This window comes from Cibotium barometz, chromosome 1, assembly GCF_041138505.1.
Source record: "Cibotium barometz isolate CiBa-2024 chromosome 1, ASM4113850v1, whole genome shotgun sequence".
NCBI classification, from domain to species: Eukaryota; Viridiplantae; Streptophyta; class Polypodiopsida; order Cyatheales; family Cibotiaceae; genus Cibotium; species Cibotium barometz.
Genome location: NC_141046.1, coordinates 47,498,703 through 47,519,048, shown reverse-complemented (window position 1 = coordinate 47,519,048; position 20,346 = coordinate 47,498,703).

The window sequence follows — 20,346 nt, the reverse complement described above, 5'->3', positions numbered from 1 at the left end:
ATTATTTCAGAGCAGAAAGTAATCAATATGATAACCAATCCAGTAAATGGTACGTTGCGTGACAGGATTCAAAAGTATTTTCTCAAGGAATTCGAGCAGATTGTCAGTCCCATTGACATGCTCACTGTGTGCGACACAGCAGGTATCAGTGATAAGGGATACAGGGCTTTGTATACTTGCATCACAGCACGTCTACGAGGCAAAGGAATGACACGATCTATACTTCCAACACCATACAGTATAGTTATGGCAAGGAAGTCAGCAAACAACAATATTGCCGACTTGCTAGGCGGCTACAGATGGGTGGATAGTAGCATGCCAATGTCAAATTCAAAAGATTTTCTGCAATCAAAGCAAGGCACCATCTCGCGCAGAGGAGGATGCTACCTGGAACCCTATTCTTTCAATTCCACTGTCGCGAGTACATGTGTGTACCTTGCACGCAAGACTTAGAATTCTGGACAAATTGTTGATGCTCCACATCAATTATGCTTGGAACATGGAGCCAGAGTCACGGCGAGAACAGGGCATCCAAGAGCTTGAAGTTGTTTTATCATCCGTGGGGCTTCACGCAGGTGCTGTCACCCTCTCTAAGGATCGCAAAAACCCATCAAGTACCCAAGATAACCCTAATAAGATATGTATGGGTGGTGCAAAAGCAAGACACCTGCTCTCAAACTATGGTGAGGCTCAAAGCCATACACATTTTGAATTATGGAAGCAGATTTGTGATGTAACAACCTATCGAGGCAATGAGGCGACACTAGGATTGAAGTGGGAAGCTTGTGATGAGATGATGAGGCTTCTTGAGCGCCCGTATCTTGATAAAGCAGAGATAGCTACATTCAAGACTTCGATTGACAGATTCACAGAAGAAATGATCGATGCTTGGGGGGAAACTCATATAACACACTACATGCATATTCTCTATGCGCACAGTTCCTTCTTTCTAGATGAATATGGGTCTCTTGCACTCTGGAGCAACCAAGGCATGGAACGATCACATTACCAAGCCAAGGCGGCCTATTTTAAGAACACGGGTCATGGCGGTGACAAGGTTCGCAGCAATGCGTTTCAGGAAATGTTCAATTGGTTTTACCGTGCACTTACTGGGAGCAAGGCCCAAAAGCGAGCCGGAAATTTGTCTTTGAGGCGCAAAATCATGAAGGTGTTAGGTGCAAGGCGAAAGAGAAGGGTGCAATGCGTCAATGGCATGTGAAAGAGCGAGGCAATGGCACAGTGGTCGACTAAGAAATGGCCGTGTGTGGTTACCCACCCAATAATTCTTGTTCGCCACTTTTTGGCGCGTTCATTTTGTAAATTGACTTTTTTGTAATTTTGGCCCCCTATAAATATCAGTGAGTTTTATAGTCATTTTTAAAAGTCTTGACTTGTGAGCTCTCTCTCTTCCTCTCCCCTTGACTCTCTCGCGCTCTCTCTCTCTCTCTCTCTCTCTCTCTCTCGCTCGTGCACTAATATCTCACGCACATGGAGCCCCCAAATGATCCTCCCTCCAATACGCAGGATGACATTTTCAAAGACCTTGGGCCCTTACCGGTGGCACATAGAACTGCAATCCCAAACATTTACCCACAAGCCCAAGTGGATCTGGAAGCTGAGCGTGTGAGGCTTGAGCGAGAGGCCCAAGAAGCCCAAGAATGCCAAGAAGCGAAGAGATTACACAAAGAAGCAGAGGACATGGAGGCAGCTGAGAGAGCAAGAAAAGAAGCCGAAGAGACCGTCAGAACTCAAGAGGACGAGGCAGCAAAGAAAGCACAGGAGGATGAGGCTGCCAAGAAGGAGGAAGAAGACGAGGCAGTTAGGAAGGCGGAGGCAGATAAGAAGGCTGTAGAAGAAGCTCAGGCCGCCGCAAGCAACAAGAGAAGATTAGCATTCTTTGCTGCGGAGGAGGATTGGCTTAACAGAAAAGCTCACGGATTTGTTGCTGACCTGCGAATGGCCGGATACGAAGATGACACAATTTTGGAAGCGGCTATACAAAGTCTTCGAGCAGAATATACAAAGAGGAGAAATGAAGACACAGTAGAAAGGGAGCACCTGCCGAGCAAACGGATTGTCAATGCAATGCTAGACAGAGTCTTGGCTCGTGCACTTGGTAAAGGAAAGAGAAAACTCTCAGCTGAGGAAGTAGAAAATAAGAGACAGAAGCTTGAACGAGAAGCCAGGGCAGCAAACACACGGAGACTTCGTGAGGAAAAAGACAGGAAAGATGAAGAGGAGCGAGTAAGGAAGGAGGCAGAGCAGAGAGCAGCTCCGAAGACTCCATCTGCAAAGGCAAAGAAAACTCCAACACCTGCAAAGGCTAAGAAGGGGAAAACCATTCCTAAACGCACAGAACCCCCTTCCGATAACTTCCAAGAGCAGCGACAGAAGTTTAAAAATGACACGCTAGCTTGGACTCGCCACGCGCAAGCACCACCGCCTCCAACAACGCAGAAGAAGCAAAGGTGGAGACCAGGGACAGTTGCCCTTAGAGAAATTCGCAAATATCAAAAGACCTGCACACCAATTATTCCAAAGGCACCTTTTGGGCGTCTCGTCAAAGAGATTATCCACGACCAGCGCCGGGATGTCAATCGTGTGCAAGCGGCGGCACTAGGCGCTCTGCAACAAGGTGCCGAGGATATTTTGGTTTCGCTTTTCCAAGACGCGGTTTTGTGCATGGTGCATGCAAAACGTGTCACTTTGAAGCCATCTGATCTTCATCTAGCTAGGCGTATCCGTGGAGAGGAAGCTCTCTTTCACTAGATAGGGGAAGCCTTTGTAATGCAACAAACCGTGTTTTGTAATCTCAATTTGATTAATGAAAAACCATGTCTATTTTCAAAAAAGTTATTTTCTATTGCAAGTGATTGTTGTCTTGTCAAGGTAATTGTAGTCTTTTGCATGTAATTGTTGTCGCTATGTACATTCGACCTCATGTGAACGCTCGTCTGCCACCGCCCGTCCGACTTTGGCTCGACTCGATGGGCCGATTTCTCCCGCGTATGGCCCCAGAAGGGTATATCAGCTGTGCGGGGTGCGCCGGGGCCGGGGGGGGGCCGGTGGTCGCTCCGTGGAGCCTGTGTGCCACGGAGCGACTTTTGGCTGTTTGACCTGGTGCGGGGTGCGCCGGGGCCGGGGGGGGCCGGTGGTCGCTCCGTGGCACACAGGCTCCACGGAGCGACCACCGCCCCCCCCCCTCCCCGGCCCCGGCGCACCCCGCACAACTGATATACCCTTTTGGGGCCATACGCGGGAGAAATCGGCCCGTCGAGTCGAGCCAAAGTCGGACGGGCGGTGGCAGACGAGTGTTCACAAAAATTGATTGAAACATCATGACAGGACACGACAACAACATATAAACACATCAAGAAGATAAAACTTAAAATCAGCTCGAAAAACATCTTGATGTCATTAATTGTTTGATTTTCACAGAAGGCAAATGAGTACATTGGATCTAGCCAACTCGCTTGATGAGCTTGGTGAAAGCCTCGTGGGTGAGAGTCTTTACTGATGGTTTGTCACCAATGCATTCGGCTATCTCTTTGGCATCAGTGATGCCTTGTCCAAGGCTAAGGCCACAAAATCCTAGGAAAGACCCTGCACCTTTATCACCAAAGCTATAGATAGCTGCTTCCCTATTTACAAGAATACATTTATGGGCATTTTGGGCTATAGGGGCTTCAGACAGGATGGCGCTTAGGGCTCTGCACTTCAAAAATTCAGCTTGCGCATCATTTGAAAAGTCGTTGTGAATTACGCGAAGCATCTCGGCATTGAAGCTCGGGATGTAGTGCCATAGCGCAGCATCTTTCCCCTCCACCTCCTTTCGTGCTCCACCCTTTCGGCTTGCGAACCAGTCCATTTCTCTTGCGGTCTACAAAGTAGATAGAAGAATGAGTTGACTTCAAAAAATTACAAATTAAGAAGGGAAGAAATTGGGTGTACTACCTCAGTGGCATCATCATGATCCGCAAGGTCTGCATCACTAATATTGATGCTCCCGAGGCTGACGGAATCCGAAATGGCAAGCGGCTTGTGAGGGGCAAAGCTAGTTTCTGTCACACTCTCGTAGAAATCCTTGCACTGGGATATTTGTACAAGAGTCTCTGCCACAAGGGACTCTATTGAGGCATGATTTTCCGGGAGCGCAAGCACCTTTGTGACATCTGCGGAACTGAAGTCAATGCGGATGTCATCATCTTTGGACGGCTGTTGTGTGTCTCGCATGCCCGCATACATAGCAATGACTGAGAGAGTTTCATCCTGGTGCAGCCCAAGGACATGGGCGATGTCATCCAAAAATAAGAACTCTACACCTTCTACTATGATGGGGTGTAGAGTTCGCACTTCGAGCTCTGGAACTTCATCCATGACATCGTCCCCTTCGATGTCCCGTTTCACAGCCTCAGCTTGCGGCTCTTCCGCCAGAGTCACAAGTGCAAGAGATGCTTCTTGCACTGGGGTGACAATCTCCTCCTTTGGGTCAGCTTCCTTGATCAAGAGATAAGGTGTGGCTTTCTTTGGAGGAGTGGCCTTCCTCTTTCCCTTGCTTTTCTTTGTTCCCTCCAAGATCAGGAGGGCAAGAGTCATGTCCCACCTCAAAAAACTTGTGCCAATGTTGCCCATTCCAAGACCTACCAGGTTATCTTCTTCCTCCTCCCTTAGATATGCGCTACTAAGGCCTTTGAGGAATCTTGCAAGCCTGAACCTGAAATTTTTGTCCGCTTTGTAGGTATGCTTGATAAGATCCACAGGCACCCAAGTTCCCTCCTCGTCTTCAAAGTTGACACAATATTCAGCCATGTATGTGTCCATGTAGCTAGTGAACGCCCCAAACACGTCATTATGGAGTTCGGCGGTGCCTTCCATGTCAATAGATGTCTGAAAGATGGGTGCAAGCTTCTCGATCAAGTGACCGAGGTCAAGCTTGTGCAATTGAGATAGGAGAGCTTGGGCGGGGGTGGCCATGCTTGAGTAGCGAAGAAGGCGAGGGGACCGCAAAGATGCCGAGAGTGAGGAGATGAACTCAAAGTGGCCAAAAGTGACTTATAAAGAGGTCTTTAAAACTTTTTTTATGTTTAAAAACTCACTTAAAACCTCCAAAAAAATAAAAACACGCGACAAAACTTAAAAGTGCACAAAATTGAACGCAAATTGCGAGTAGCCAAAATTGTTTTGAATTAATCTCTCAAAATCTGTTACATAGCTTGCTTGATATGGATACATCTGGGGAAGGGAATGCTTTTACAAAAGTAAGATGCCTCTTTCCTCTTACGTAGAGGTGTGTTATCAATCACAAATGAAAAGTCACCTTTCAGTGCAAACCTAAGGCCTAAGTACTCCCTTAGGTTCGCCATATTCCAATCAGCATTTACTACGATATCCCACACATCAGCTTGCGTGCTAACATGTACATCAAGCTGTTCTGCATCGTTGATGTCCGAATCGAGTGCTTGCCATTCGCCTCCAGTCAGCTTCCAACGTCTGTAGAGAGTTGTTGCTTTCCAAGCTGGTACCGAACGACCATCTTCTCCGACACCACCATGCACTTTATCTTGTCACCCTGATGTTGAATAACCTTCAAATCCCACGAAGGTGGCAAAAAGGCACTCATTACTGTGCCTCCCTTTGCAATCCACATTGTAGGAGTCCGCCGGTGAACATCAGCCTCCTTGAACAAAAACACAAACAAATGTAAAGGCATGAAGAACGTGAGAGTCGCACGATGTGACCCATAGGTGCACTTCATTGCATTGCACACATCAATCTCAATCCGACGTCTGGTTAGTGCAACCAAAGTATTGTTGGACTTTGGCCAATCATGGTCCGTGAGACTTGGTGTAGGGAGCCTCCGTAGAGTCCCAGAACCATCTCTTGACGTGGGTACAATATACTCTGCATGAAAGAAGAAAACTGAGCGCTCTAAAAGCTCTGATGTTGAACAACCAGTATATAGTAGCTTGCCGATTTCAAAGTGGTGCGCCTCAAAGGTTCCAGAAAGGGCCTCTAAAGGCTCCCATTCCACAAATGTCGACTGAAAGATGTCTGCACAGAACATTACAAGAACACACTTGAAAAAATCAAGCTTCCGTAACATGAAATGATATTAGCATGTCTCAGTGCAGCCCATAAAACAAGAAGCACAAATAAAACTTACAATTTGCAGGAAAGCGTTTGTGATTGGCATTGTCAACACGGAGTTGCGATGCCTTGTAGACGTGTTGGATCATCACCTGCTTGCTTCCGTCAGCCCCCTGCTTGAGATCCACTATGCGACCCTTCCAATGGTGTGACTTTAACCCTATGTATCTGCGAGAGACTTTGTGGGCTCCCCTTGTGCTTGGACGCATCGTCACCCACATTCCTTTTGCAAAGGTGCTTGTAACCCACAAGCCAGTGTCGTCTTGTTCGTTGCTGCTGCTAAAGGACTCCACCCTTGAACGAGGTCGGCGACTCATTGTGCTTGGCTAACCGACTAAGCTAAATGCTATGAAGTTGTAGGTGTGTGAGAAGATCTCTGCAACCTAATGCTAGCAGAGCATATAAGCTGGCAAGAGGAGTCAAGAATGTGTATAAGCTAGCAAGAGGAGAGTGAAGAATGTGTGCAAGCAAGAGAGGATGGACTTGATGGGGAAAAAAGGACTGTTTTCCAAGCTTTCCATAGCCAAGAAGATCTCTGCAACCTAATGCTAGCAGAGCATATAAGCTGGCAAGAGGAGTCAAGAATGTGTATAAGCTAGCAAGAGGAGAGTGAAGAATGTGTGCAAGCAAGAGAGGATGGACTTGATGGGGGAAAAAGTGGACTGTTTTCCAAGCTTTCCATAGCCAAGAAGGCACAGAAAGATAGATCTAACTTTAGGAGGGAAGGGGAAGGCAGAATGGGGAGGGAGGAGGCCAAAAAAGATTCTTTTAGTTAGAGAGAGACTCAAAACCGAATTGCTAGTTTTAGAGAGAGGAAGAGGGAGTGGGGAGAGGGAAAAGTAGCTTTAAATGAGGGATAATGATGGGGGGGCGCTTCTGGCCCTAGCCCACTTTTTGAGGTGGGGTCATTTATGCCAGTTTGAGCTGTCTTTATTAAAAAAAGGTGGAAAATCTGATTTTATTGAAAGATTTTGCATTTTCAGCCCAATTTCTTTTTAAAAAAAACGTATGATTCAAGTTTGACCCCTACATATTAGGGGCAGGGAAACCCAACATTTTTCTCCACATGGCCTTCTCCCATTGCACCATTCCTTAATGACTGTCATTAGGCTTGGGGCAAATTAAAGGGCCCAAGAAGACCCCAAACAAGTCCTAATGGAAGGCACATTCAGACATGAACTCAGTTTCATATGGTGCATTACCACAACATAGCATACCTCCTGCGTAGGAACAAACAAAGTGGGATGGAAAAGGTGCACAAGCACATGCATTGCTTACTTTGTCAAAGTCAAGAAGAGTATCAACCCTCACATTTGGTCGTGTAGGACTGGAATACACTTGTGTCATTATTAATATCCATAGACTTTGCCTCCTCTTCCTCCTATACTAATTGTATCTCTTCCTCAACTTTTGCCTCTTCTCAGAAGGTAACTCATCTTCTTGGGGAATCTCATCTTGAATAATACCTTCACAAAGCAGTTCTTCACCCCTTTTAGGAAGCTCTTTATACAGGCAGTGCAAGTAGCAAAGGAATCCAAATGGCTCATACAATAGCCCCTGCAGCAACTCATGTGCATGGTACACCAAGTAAGCTTGTAGGGAGATGGGAGTTCCTGGTACTTCTTGCATAAAAACATGTTTGTCTTCTTGCTTCCTGCACAATCCAGTAAGTGCACCAAACCTGATTACTTAGCAGCAGCCTTCCTTTGGATACTAATTTTTCCAAAACCGTCCCTGTGTTTCGACAGGTACTCTGCATGCTAGTCCAAAATTGACTCTATTGGCAAAGGCTTGTTAAACATCTCAGCAATAATGTGAAAGTCATTAGCAGCTCCAGTGTTACAAACAAAATCGAAAAGTTTCTCATCAATTAAGGCAAGATCATTTCTCTCAACAATTTCCTCCTTCTTGTCCTTCATGCTGCTAGTGCTACGAACTTGCTCCTTCTTCTTCTGCTTCTTCTGCTTCGGCATCTCTATGTCAGCAGTTTTTCCTTTCTCCTCCTTAGCCTCCGTTGAGAAATCAAAATCCCTCTTAATAGAGACCCTTTGGGCGAGTAGATCGTTTAGAAAGGGACACTAGATTGAGAACACCTACTTTCTCCTGTTCATCTGCCTCCATATCCTGGTCTTCTGAGTGGGGTTCCTCATCATTATGATGCTTTACAAAGCAAATGGGGGAACTTGATTCTCTCGGCTCCATAGTTGGAAATCCTTCTGTCTATCCTCTTACAAGCTGTGGCTCCTCTATCCGTGCCATAACCTCCACAGGGTCGTCAGTAGTGAAGTCAATAGATCTTTTCTTCGTGGTCATCAACAGCTTAGGAGACTTCATCCACACGTCGCTCCTCCCCGCAGGCCCGTAGCACTAAATTCAAGATCTAGCGCCGTGGCTCCCCGCTTAAGCTTTCTCTGTTTCTGATCAAAAAAACACTGGTAGGAATTAGAAAAGGAGAGACCCCTCTATTTATATTTGTGCGATTTGGCGCTATAACGCACGTCCATTACTCTTACAAGCGCCATATCACGCCAAACTGCACAAACCTCTCTCTCTCTCTCTCTCTCTCTCTCTCTCTCTCTCTCTCTCTCTCTCTCTCTCTCTCTCTCTTTGTGGGTGTACTACATGTGTGTGTTTGTGTGTCTGTCTGTCTATGTGTCTGTGTTTGTGTGTGTGTGTGTGTGTGTGTTAAAGCTTGCATCTGTCTGTTCCTGCATGTGTGTGTGTGTGTGTGTGTGTGTGTGTGTGTGTTAAAGCTTGCATCTGTCTGTTCCTGCATGTGTGTGTGTGTGTGTGTGTTAAAGCTTGTGTCTGTCTGTTCCTACATGTATGTGTGTGTGTATCTGAGTGTGTGTGTGTATCTGAGTGTGTGTGTGTGTGTGTGTGTGTGCGCGCGCGCAAGAGAGAGAGAGAGAGAGAGAGAGTAAGCAAACTTACCTGTTGCCATTGCTGCCTGCTTACGTGGGGGTGCATTCTCTCTCTGTTTGTCTATCTCTCTCTCTCCCTCAGGTTCCTGGATAGAGTGGATGCTCTCTCTCTCTCTCTCTCTCTCTCTCTCTCTCTCTCTCTCTCTCTCTCTCTCTCAAAAACAAGAACCCTTAATAGCATCGTGAGGTTTAAATAACTTTACACGCATCCACATGTGATAGTAATATATAACTGACATGTGTGATGTTGACCATTGACACGTGGGGTTTGTGAATATTATAAACGACATATTTTTTATTCTATTTGTAATAACGGTGCGCCTGAGAGAGAGAGAGAGAGAGAGAGAGAGAGAGAGAGAGAGAGAGACTCACATTCGTCCAGCGATCCATCGAACACGACAAGGCACCGACGGCTTTGGTATGTCTTTCTCTTGACGTACACACACACACACATATACACACACTCATGCACGCACACATAGACACGCGCGCACACACACACACACACACACACACATAGGGAGAAACATGTACAACACACACGCGTGCGCGCGCGTGCGTGCACACAAGGAGAAACACATACAACATAGACATACACATCCAATACTGCTACAGAGAGAGAGAGAGAGAGAGAGAGAGAGAGAGAGAGAGAGAGAGAGAGAGTGGTTTTTACGATTTGGTGTGATATGGCACTTGCAAGCCAAACTAAAGAGCACTATTGCGCCAAACCGCAAGAATTATGATAGAGGCGTCGCTAGTGCACACACACACACACATGACATCCACAAATACAAAGAGAGAGAGAGAGAGAGAGAGAGAGAGAGAGAGAGAGATGTGTTTTTGCAGTTTGGCACGATATGGCACTTGCAAGTCTAACGCAAGTTCGCTATCGTGCCAAACTGCACTAACTATGATAGATGCCTTGTTGGTGCGGTCTAACATGTACACACACACACACACACACACACACACACACACACACACACACACACACATAGAGGTAGAGAGCGAGAGCGAGAGAGAGAGAGAGAGAGAGAGAGAGAGAGAGAGAGAGAGAGAGAGAGAGAGAGAGATGTCTCTTTCTTCCAGGCTTATTGGTAGCTCATGTCGAGGACAAAAGCTACTACAAGGAGACAGGGTAAGGGGCCTGGATTGGCAGCAAAGGCTGCCTCTCAGAAGAAGCCAAGCAAGGGAAAGCCTATCCATATTCTAAAGCAGGCCAGAACAAGAAGATTTTCGCAGAACTTCTACATTCTGAGGGAAATCAAGAAAGCTCATAATTGTGTAGAGTTATGTGTTCCAAAGCTCCCTTTTTCCAGAGGCTGTGCAGGTCTATTTGTGAGAATTGGAGCCTAGCTCTAAGGTTGAAGAGAGGACAGCCTTACTCTGTCTACAAGAGGCTGTTGAAGATTTTCTCATAGAGTACTTTAATGACCTATGTGTTGTGTGCTCCCACGCACATAGGATGACGATAATGCCCAAGGACAGTGAGACACTGAAGAGGCTTAGATGGAGATATAAGAAGCTTCTACACCCTGCAGAGCTTGTAGGTCCAAAGATGAGAGACATCCTGATGATTCCACCAGCAAGAGCTCCATAGAATAAAATAAAAATTGTAGAGATTACACATGATGTTAACACAAGAGTAAGGGCAGAACAGGAGGCCAGACGGGAGGAAGAGCACAATATCAAAAAAGAAAAGGATCAACAACAAGTAAAAATAACCCCCAACAAATATCCAAGAACAGTACATCAAAGAAATAGAAGAGTTGGAGTCAGCCAACCTAGAGATGCTAAGGAGCTTGCAGAGGGATATTTTTGTCTTGTGAATATGGAAGATGGTGAGAGACAAATCTCCCTTGACCTGGTGGATGTCATGACCTTGATGGATAGGACATCACAGATCTCTTAGACACTATCCTATACGTGCGCCTAAAGTAAGTATGAAAATTGCATTTACTGATGATATGGTCCTTCCCTCTTTAGTTCTTTCCTTTTTCCTCAACGAGTTACCCTTGTTTTTGCAGTTTAATAAAGTGTCAGCTTCCTCGAGAGAACCATTTTGAGGTGTTTATTCTGAACTCTCAGCACCATTGCTAAGAAAAAGGAACACTTCCCAGCAAGAGATCCAAAAGTGGTTCACGTATTTGAACATGCTAGAGGATACAGTAGTAATTATTCCATATGAATCAGGGTATGTTATTTCTCTATCTTGTTAGTCATCTGCATCTAATAGATAGGGGATGCCTTAGTTTTAGAGATTTCTATTTTTGTAGGAACCATTGGAGCCTTGCTGTTATAGAATTGGATAAGAGAATCGTGTGGACCCTTAATTCAGTAGTACCAAGATCACATCCTGAGTTATAGGCCTGTAAGTAAACATTCCAAGCACCTTTCTCTAGTATTTATGGCTTGAAGTTGGCAATGTATCTTATTGTGAAAGCTTATTTATTATAGAGGTGTATAATATATATATATATATATATATTATAATATATATATAATATATATATATATATATATTATATATATATATATATATATATATATATTATATATATATAATATATATATATATATTATATATATATATATATATATATATTATATATATATATAATATAAAAAGGCTTCTTCATGTTCTTGGTTCCCTATATGGAGACTATGAATTGTACAAGTCTACATGAATCCCTTCATGTCCAAGGTAAGTGGAAGAATCATCGGGTGGACATTGATTTGGCTAGATTTGCGGTTTGACATTTTGAATTTTGTTTATTTTCAGACCGCTTTACAGAATTATGATAACAACTATGTGGAGCGGTATAGAGTGGCCTTGATACAATTAATACTAAAGAATGGCATGGAGATGTCTGAGGAGAACCAGCCGAACTTCCCCGATGCTACTGCTGCAGAGGTCGAGGTGCTTCTTCGGGCTGAAGGGGGGGAGCCAAAGCCTTCTGAGCACATAGAGGTAGAGCCAAGGCCTGATGACGAGGTTCACAATGAAGAACCCAAGGTTGATGAGGCATAGCCAAAGCCTGAAGAGATGACAGAGGCAAATCAAACTGCAAAGACCGAGCCAAGGCCTGGTAAGGAGGCGAACAATGAAGAACCTAAGGCTGATTAAGGATCCTAAGGCTAGTGAGGATCCCAAGCTTGATGAAGATCCCAAGCCTAATGTACTTGATGTAATGTAACCAACTCAATTGTAAGAATTGTTTCTATTAGGTGTTTTTTGTTCCTTAACAATGATTATAAGTTTCAATCATATTCAGATTGATTAGAAGTATGAATCATGTTAATAATGGTTCCGGACGACACTTAGGAGGCTTATCATCTTGGATGTTAATGGATTGCTGCTCAAAAGACAGCCCAAGAGCTTTGGACCAAGTGTTGTAGGGAATTACAAAGTCAAGGGCATGCATGTCATGCTAAGGCCCAAGCTGTATCAATTTATCAACTTTGTAACTAAGCACTTTAGATTGGCCATTTGGTCCTCAATGATGACGCATAATTTGAGGCCTCTTGTCATGCTAGTTTTGAGAGCATCTAAGATTGAGGAGACAGAATTGTATTTTGTATATGACCAAAGGCACTGTTACATCGACCCAGTTGTTTGTCATCCCAACTTCAACATAATGTTGCCTTCTTCCTGATTGGATGTGGTCCTTTTTCTCTCTCTACCAAAAGGCCCTGCGAATGACCTCCAAATTGTCCTAATGCTTTGCCTTTACCGTTTTTTAACTAGCAGTAAATGCCTGATCTCCCACATATAAAAAAAGGTAAAAGCTTTACCTTTACCTTTTTTTTGACTTAGTAGCAGTAAATGCTTGATCTTCCACATGCGTAATACTAGTTAAATTTTGTTGAGATTTCTCTTCTTTACAAGAGAATTACAACCAACTCATCAAAAGTAAGAGAACTTGGGTTACCCTTCATCATGGGTCCAATCGTAGATGCAAAACCCTTCTATGAGTCTGGTAGAGCTATGAGAGCAATACACCAAAGAATTTTCCTCTAGATAGGCCTCATCAATACACACAAGCTACTCCCTTAGATCTTTAATCCTTGTGAGGAACTCATCCATTTTATCTCCCTCAGTCATATGCTCAGACTCTTTACTCCTTGCGTAAGTAGGCCACTTCATGCCTCTTCACTACACACCTACGTACATCAACAACAAGGCATCCCCCAAGCATGCTTTATAATTTTACATGAGCATATATGAAGAATAATGTTTATTTTCACTCAAAGTTCCACTAATGCATGTGCATGTGCATCCTCGAAATCCCACCTGGCTTGTTCCATTGTGGGAGGTGTGGAGTTAGATGCCACAATTGTATCAGAACTTGCATCACCATCCAAAGTACTTGTACTATGCTGCTCTGCACTAGCAAGACAGGGCCTACCTTAATGCCAATAACAACATTCTAAAGGCCTTTGGTAATCAATATATGGCGCATCATATAGGACCACAATGAGTAGTTGGTCCCGCTAAGTTTATTCTCAATGAGACAGAAGCATCCAAAATATATCACTTCTTATCATTTCAACCTACAAATAACTAATCTCTAACAAAGAATACAAATATTCCAACTACCTGTAGTACTTTCAATGCCCATTGAATGCAATCAAGATAGCTGCCTCTAGGTACATTCAATGCCCATTGGAATGCAATCAAGATAGCTGCCTCTAGGTACTATCAATGCCCACTGAATGCAACTGAGATGTGGCTACTAGTAGTTCATTGATAATAAAGGATACCTACAAAGTGTATGAAAAATTATAGTGTAGAGTATGAAAATGATACTTAGCATAATACTTAATAGGTGTCAATCCATTTTGGGGTTGACAGGAGTTGCCACTATAATTCTACATCAAAATGAAGCAAAGATGTAGAGTATGAAAATGATACTTAATAGGTGAAAATCCATTTTGGGGTTAACAGGAGTTGCCACTATAATTCTACATCAAATATGAAGCAAAAATGGAGATACCAAAAGCATGTAGGATTAATCTATGAAGCAATGTTATCCAAATCTATAAATTAGACGGGCGCTTGTAAATGATCATCCCGACAAAATATTTCTGGTGACTATTCCCGCTCTAAGAGCATGTGGTAATAAGCTAGAATAGGTTTCATGTGAATGTACTTCATGCATGTATTGTGAGATTAAGTATTATGTAAGTAATAGGTCACTACTATGAGCCTTGGTCGATCAGCCACAGTTTAAGTGTGTGAGAATATTTATGGCCTTGTATATAACTAATTTTCTCTCATAATGCAACATACTTTTCCATTATATAATTGAGTCTTGCTCTTTCTAACCCTCTATAATCTTCTTCTCTAATGCATGCTAGTAAGTGTGTGTGAGTGGTGTGAATTGAGAGGAGGAATGAGAACCCATAGTCTAATGTGATGGTGTGACAACACTCGAGGTTGACGATGATGGAAACGGCTGACTAAGGAGGTGTAAAGCTCTTGAAGTAGTGTGCTTGAGCTTGGCCATTAGAAATATCCCCACGTGGTTATAGCTTGCTATAGGTAAAAACCAAATCCAAGGAGCAAGCCTTTGGCTTTTTCCGTTGTTTGCTCTCTAAATCTATGAATAACCCTTGCCCATACTCTCTAGTAGTGGATTTCCATTAAAAAAAAGAGTTAGTTTGTTGGTGGAGATTTGTGGTGATTTCAGTTGCTTTTTGCTCTCTTCTGTCTTTTGAAAATTGTTTTGAAAAAATGTGTTTTAGCCTAATTTTTGGCTAAAATTATTGTTTTTATTGTGTTAGATTGATTTAAATGGTTCATTTAGCCTCCACATAGGTTAATCTAGGCTATAATGCATCATTTGCATTACATAGGTTAATCTAGGCTATAATGCATCATTTGCATTACATTAAGCATTGGGAAGCATTTTAGTAAAAGTTTTGCTCTCTTTTGTATTTTTTACATAGACTTTTGATGCTAATTTTTACACTTCTAATGAGTTTTTTGTTGTATTTTAGTAGATTAGAGTGTTAACATCTATTTTAATTAGCTTAATCATCAAAGAAAAAACCATAAAACTCTTAATTTTTATTAATTTCACAAATTTCACCAAAAATTAAACGTTGGACTCTACATCTTACCCATTCAATCTTAGACTAATTAATATGCACTCTCCCATTTACACAAGTGCCAAGGCTAATGCTTTTACACCTAAGCATGTGCCTGATTTTAATTTACATGAAAAATATTTTTATTTATTATTTTCTTAGATTTACTCATTTATTTATTTCATAATATTTGATAATGGTATTTTTCTCTTTTTAACCCTAATATGTGCTGGGGGATGCACATGTGGGTGATAGGAAGATCAGGGTGCCCCACTTTTGGCTTTTTTTAACCAAAGTGTGACACCCAATCTGACCCAAAACCAATGTCCGACATACCTTAGCCGAGATACATAGGCCAACATCAAGATGCCAAATGGCACCCAAACCTAAGCTACCTTACCTCGACCAAGGTAAGGAAAGTGTGACTTAGCACCCAGCACACCCCCAGTCGGATTGGGGTCACGGTCACGGTCGCCGTCTCCGTCTCGATCTCGGTCTCGGTCTCGGTCATGGCACGCTACCATCCCAAATTTTCTCACTTGCGACCGCACATGGGCCTATATAGAAAATCTAGGATTCTAGCATGTCCTCAAACTCATGTGATGTTCGATGACCATGAAACTTGACAAGCACATGGAAGGTGACCCCTTCCACTGGCTTGCCAAGTTTCATAGCCATTGGATGTTGTATCAAGGTCATGGTGCTATCATCTTAGATTTTCGCACTTGTGCGGCCGCACATGGGCCCATAGAGAAAATCTAAGATTCTAGCATGCCCCCAAACTTGTGCAATGCCTGATGGCCATGAAACTTGGCAAGCATAGGGGGGATGACCTATTCCACTGGCTCACCATCAGATGCCGGATCAGGTCATGGTGCACTAGTATCCCAGATTTTCGCACCTGGCCGCACATGGATCCATATAGAAAATCCGAGATTCTGGCGTGCCCCCAAACTCGTGCCACATCTAATGGCCACGACACTTGGCAAGTTCATGGAGGTCGACCACTGGCTCACCATCAGATGCCGGATCAGGGTCACGGTGCACTAGTATCCCAGATTTTCGAACCTGGCCGCACATGGATCCATATAGAAAATCCGAGATTCTGGCGTGCCCCCAAACTCGTGCCATGACACTTGGCAAGTTCATGGAGGTCGACCCCAAACTCGTGCCACATCTAATGGCCACGACACTTGGCAAGTTCATGGAGGTCGACCCCTCCGACTATTTTGCCAAGTTTCATGGCTAGCAAACGTCAAATTAGGGTCATGGTGCACTAGTATCCCTGATTTTTGCACTTAGGGCTGCACATGGGCCCATTAGAAAATCTTTCTAGCACGCCCCAAAACTTGTGCAACATCCCGATGGCCATGAAACTTGGCAAGCATGTGGGGGTGACCCATTTCATTGGCTCACCAAGTTTCATGGCCATCGGAGGTCGGATCAGGGTCACGGGGCCCTACCATCCCAGATTTTCGCTCTTGGGACTCATGGTTCCAATGGCCATGAAACTTGGAAAGCATGTGGGGGTGACCTCTTCCATTGGCTTGCCAAGTTTCATGGCCATCGAAGGTTAGATCAAGGTCACCCATATAGAAAATCCAGGATCTTAGCGCCCCCCCAAACTTGTGCAACATTTGGTGGCCACAAAACTAATCAAGATCATGGGATATGATCACGTCCACTTGTGTGCCAAGTTTCATGGACATTGGAGGTCGGATTGGGGTCACGGTGCGCTACCATCCCATATTTTCACACTTGGGACCACACATGGGACCATATAGAAAACCCAGGATTCTAGTGCACCCCCAAACTCATGCGATGTCCGATGGCCATGAAACTTGGAAGGCACTTGGATGGTGAACCCTTCCATTGGCTAGCCAAGTTTCATGGCCATTGTAGTTCAAATTGGGGTCACGGTGTGCTACCATCCTAAATTTTTTCACTTGGGACTGCACATATTGGGACAATATAAAAAATCCGGGATTCTAGCATGCCCCGAAACTCGTGCAACATCCGATGGCCATGAACTTGGCAAGCATGTGGGGGGTGACCCCTTTCATTGGCTTACCTATTTTCATGGCCACCATCGGAGGTCGGATCAATGTCACGGTGTGCTACCATCCCAGATTTTTGCACTTGGGACCAAACATGGGCCCATATAGATAATCCGGGATTCTAGTGTGCCCCCAAACTTGTGCGACATCCGATGGCTATGAAACTTGGAGAGCATGTGGAGGGAGTCCCTTCCACTAGCTCACCAAGTTTCATGGCCATAAGGGTCATGGTGCCCTACCATCCCAGATTTTCACACTTGGGACCGCACATGAGCCCATATAGAAAATTCAGGATTCTAGAGCGTCCCCAAACTTGTGCGACATCTAATGGCCACAAAACTAAGAAAGCATATGGGGGGTAAAATCCCTTGCACTTTTGTGGCAAGTTTCATGACCATCGAAGGTTAGATCAGGGTAACGGTGCACTACCATCCCAGATTTTTATACTTTTGGGATCGCACCTGGGCCCATATAGAAAATCCAAGATTCTAGCATGCCCACAGACTCGTGCGATGTTCGATGGCCATGAAACTTAGCAAACAAATGGAGGTGACCCCTTCCATTGTATTGCCAAGTTTCATGGCCATCAAAGGTCGGATGGGGGTCACAGTGGGCTACCATCCCAGATTTTCGCACTTAGGATCGCACATGTGCCCATATAGAAAATCTAGGATTTTGGCACGCCCCCAAACTTTTGTGACATTTGATGGCCACAAAAATAAGCAAGAACATGGGGGGTAATCCCTTCCACTTGTGCGACAAGTTTCATGGCCATCAAAGGCCGGTTCGGGGTCACGGTGCGCTATCATCCCTGGATTTTCGCACTTGGGACCGCACATGGGCCCATACAAAAAATCCAAGATTCTAGCATGCCTCCAACCTCGTGCAGTGTTCGATGGCCATTAAACTTATCAAGAGCATGGGGAATGACCCCCTCCACTGGCTCAAGTTTCATGGCCATCAAAGGTCGGATCGGGGTCACAGTGCGCTACCATCCTAGATTCTCACACTTGGGACCCCCCCTATAGAAAATCCGAGATTCTAGTGCGCCTACAAACTGGTGCGATGTCCAATGGCCATGAAACTTGGCAAGTGCATGGGGGTGAACTCTTCCACTGGCTTGCCAAGTTTCATGGCCATCGGTGGTCACGGTGCGCTTTCACCTTGGATTTTCACACTTGGGGGCCGCATATGGGCCCATATAGAAAATCTTGGATTCTAGCATGCCCCCAAACTCGTGTGACATTTGATGGCCGTTAAACTTGGCAAGTGCATATGGAAGGTGACCCCTTCCACTAGCTTGCCAAGTTTGAAGGCTAACAGACATCGGATTAGGGTCATGGTGCACTATTATTCCAAATTTTTGTACTTGCGGTTGCACATTGACCGCATATAAATGATAGAAGAGAACCAAAGTACATAAAAGACAAGATTAAAACATAGAGAGATCATCATTAACTACATGAGATACATATCTGATGCTACAAAAGTGTCATGCGAGTGACGATGGAAACGTGGGTCTTACATAACAGGGGTGAAAAAAATTATCTATATATGAAGCTACATAAGTGTCATGCGAGTGACAATAGAAATATCGGCTACATAGCGGGGGTAATAAGAAACATATAAATGAATAACCTAGCTACTTTGGGTTTAGTCTTATGAGGTTAGCCGCTCAAGAATCTTCCTCTTTGGCTGTAATAACCTCTAAGATACTCTTGTGGTCATGGCTGTCGAGGCACCAACGATGATGTGCTAATGTCATAGACTCTGCGAACTCTAGTAAGCTTGAGTTTGATAGCAACAAGCACTAGGTGGGAGTAGTGGATGGCCTCCTTTCCCCGCGTGTATCTCTCAAACTCAACTGCATTTCCCTCACCATCATCCAAGACTTGTATAAGGTACCTCCCAAAACAACCATGCTATGTCTCTCATAATATAAGCCATGATTATCTATCATGTCCTGCCTAAGAACACACTTTGGCTGACTTCACCTCAAAACATAATACTCTACACCCTCATCATTGTACTTCTCGACAATGACAACAAAGCAATCTCCAATGGCTAGATAGTATGTAAGGGAGTCATAGTCACTGGAGTAGCACGTGTCATCATCTGCCTGAGCTACATTTGCCTCTAAATGTGGACTCTCTCGGTCGTAGACACTGATCATCCCAACAATGGACCCACTCTATGGAGAGACAATGTCCCCAATGGCCATCAATGCATCCCTGAAGAAAGCATGAGAGCTATCGAGTGTAGATAATCGGGTCAGGGTGTGTTGAGCTAAGAATGTTGTGTAGCTGAAGAGTGCCTGGGACCATAGCACAATCGAAGTCGGTCCTATCAATGGCACACATCAAAAATATCTACTAACCTCTCTCACATCACGTATAGGGAATGAAAAATCTGAACTACTCCCAATATGGTAGATACACCACTCTGCACAACCTGTTAGGCATGAAGAATTTGCTCACTATCATGTCGAAGCTAGTGTCATCTCAAGGTGCATTAGACACATGCATCCGCACCATCATGCTCACTGTCGAGCACTCTTGAACTGTGCCCCACACTCATCAGACCATATCTAGCACTGTGACCATGGAACTCCACGCCTTGTCAAGAACTCATCGTAATGACCAAAACAATGCTGCACAAACTAGGCACTGTGAGAGCGGGCATCCCTAATATAGAAATGATACTCTCGGATGATTCGACGATGCTCCAAGGTGGATGCTACCCCATCCACTCCCTACGCAACATGTCGGTAGCTAATATATACCATGATCGCCACCTATAGAAAAGAAAACACATTCAATGCATACAAGAGATTGGGATCAAAGATGTGCATATTTAGACATGTGAATAAACAAAAAAATAAAATACAAAGAATACATTCCGATGTTTCACGAAATACCTGGTTCGAGAAATAGTACTCCGACTATCTCTATAGTACTCCGACTATCTCTAGCTGTGGCAAGATGTGCTCGAAACTGTCAATCCTACCACTTTTCCGTATGGGCGTGCTGTATATTTGCATAGATTTTCTCCCCGAATGTACAAATGAACACCCCACGACTAGTAGTTTTGCCTTGTAAGCTCCAATCTCCCCGTTCCGTAGCTCA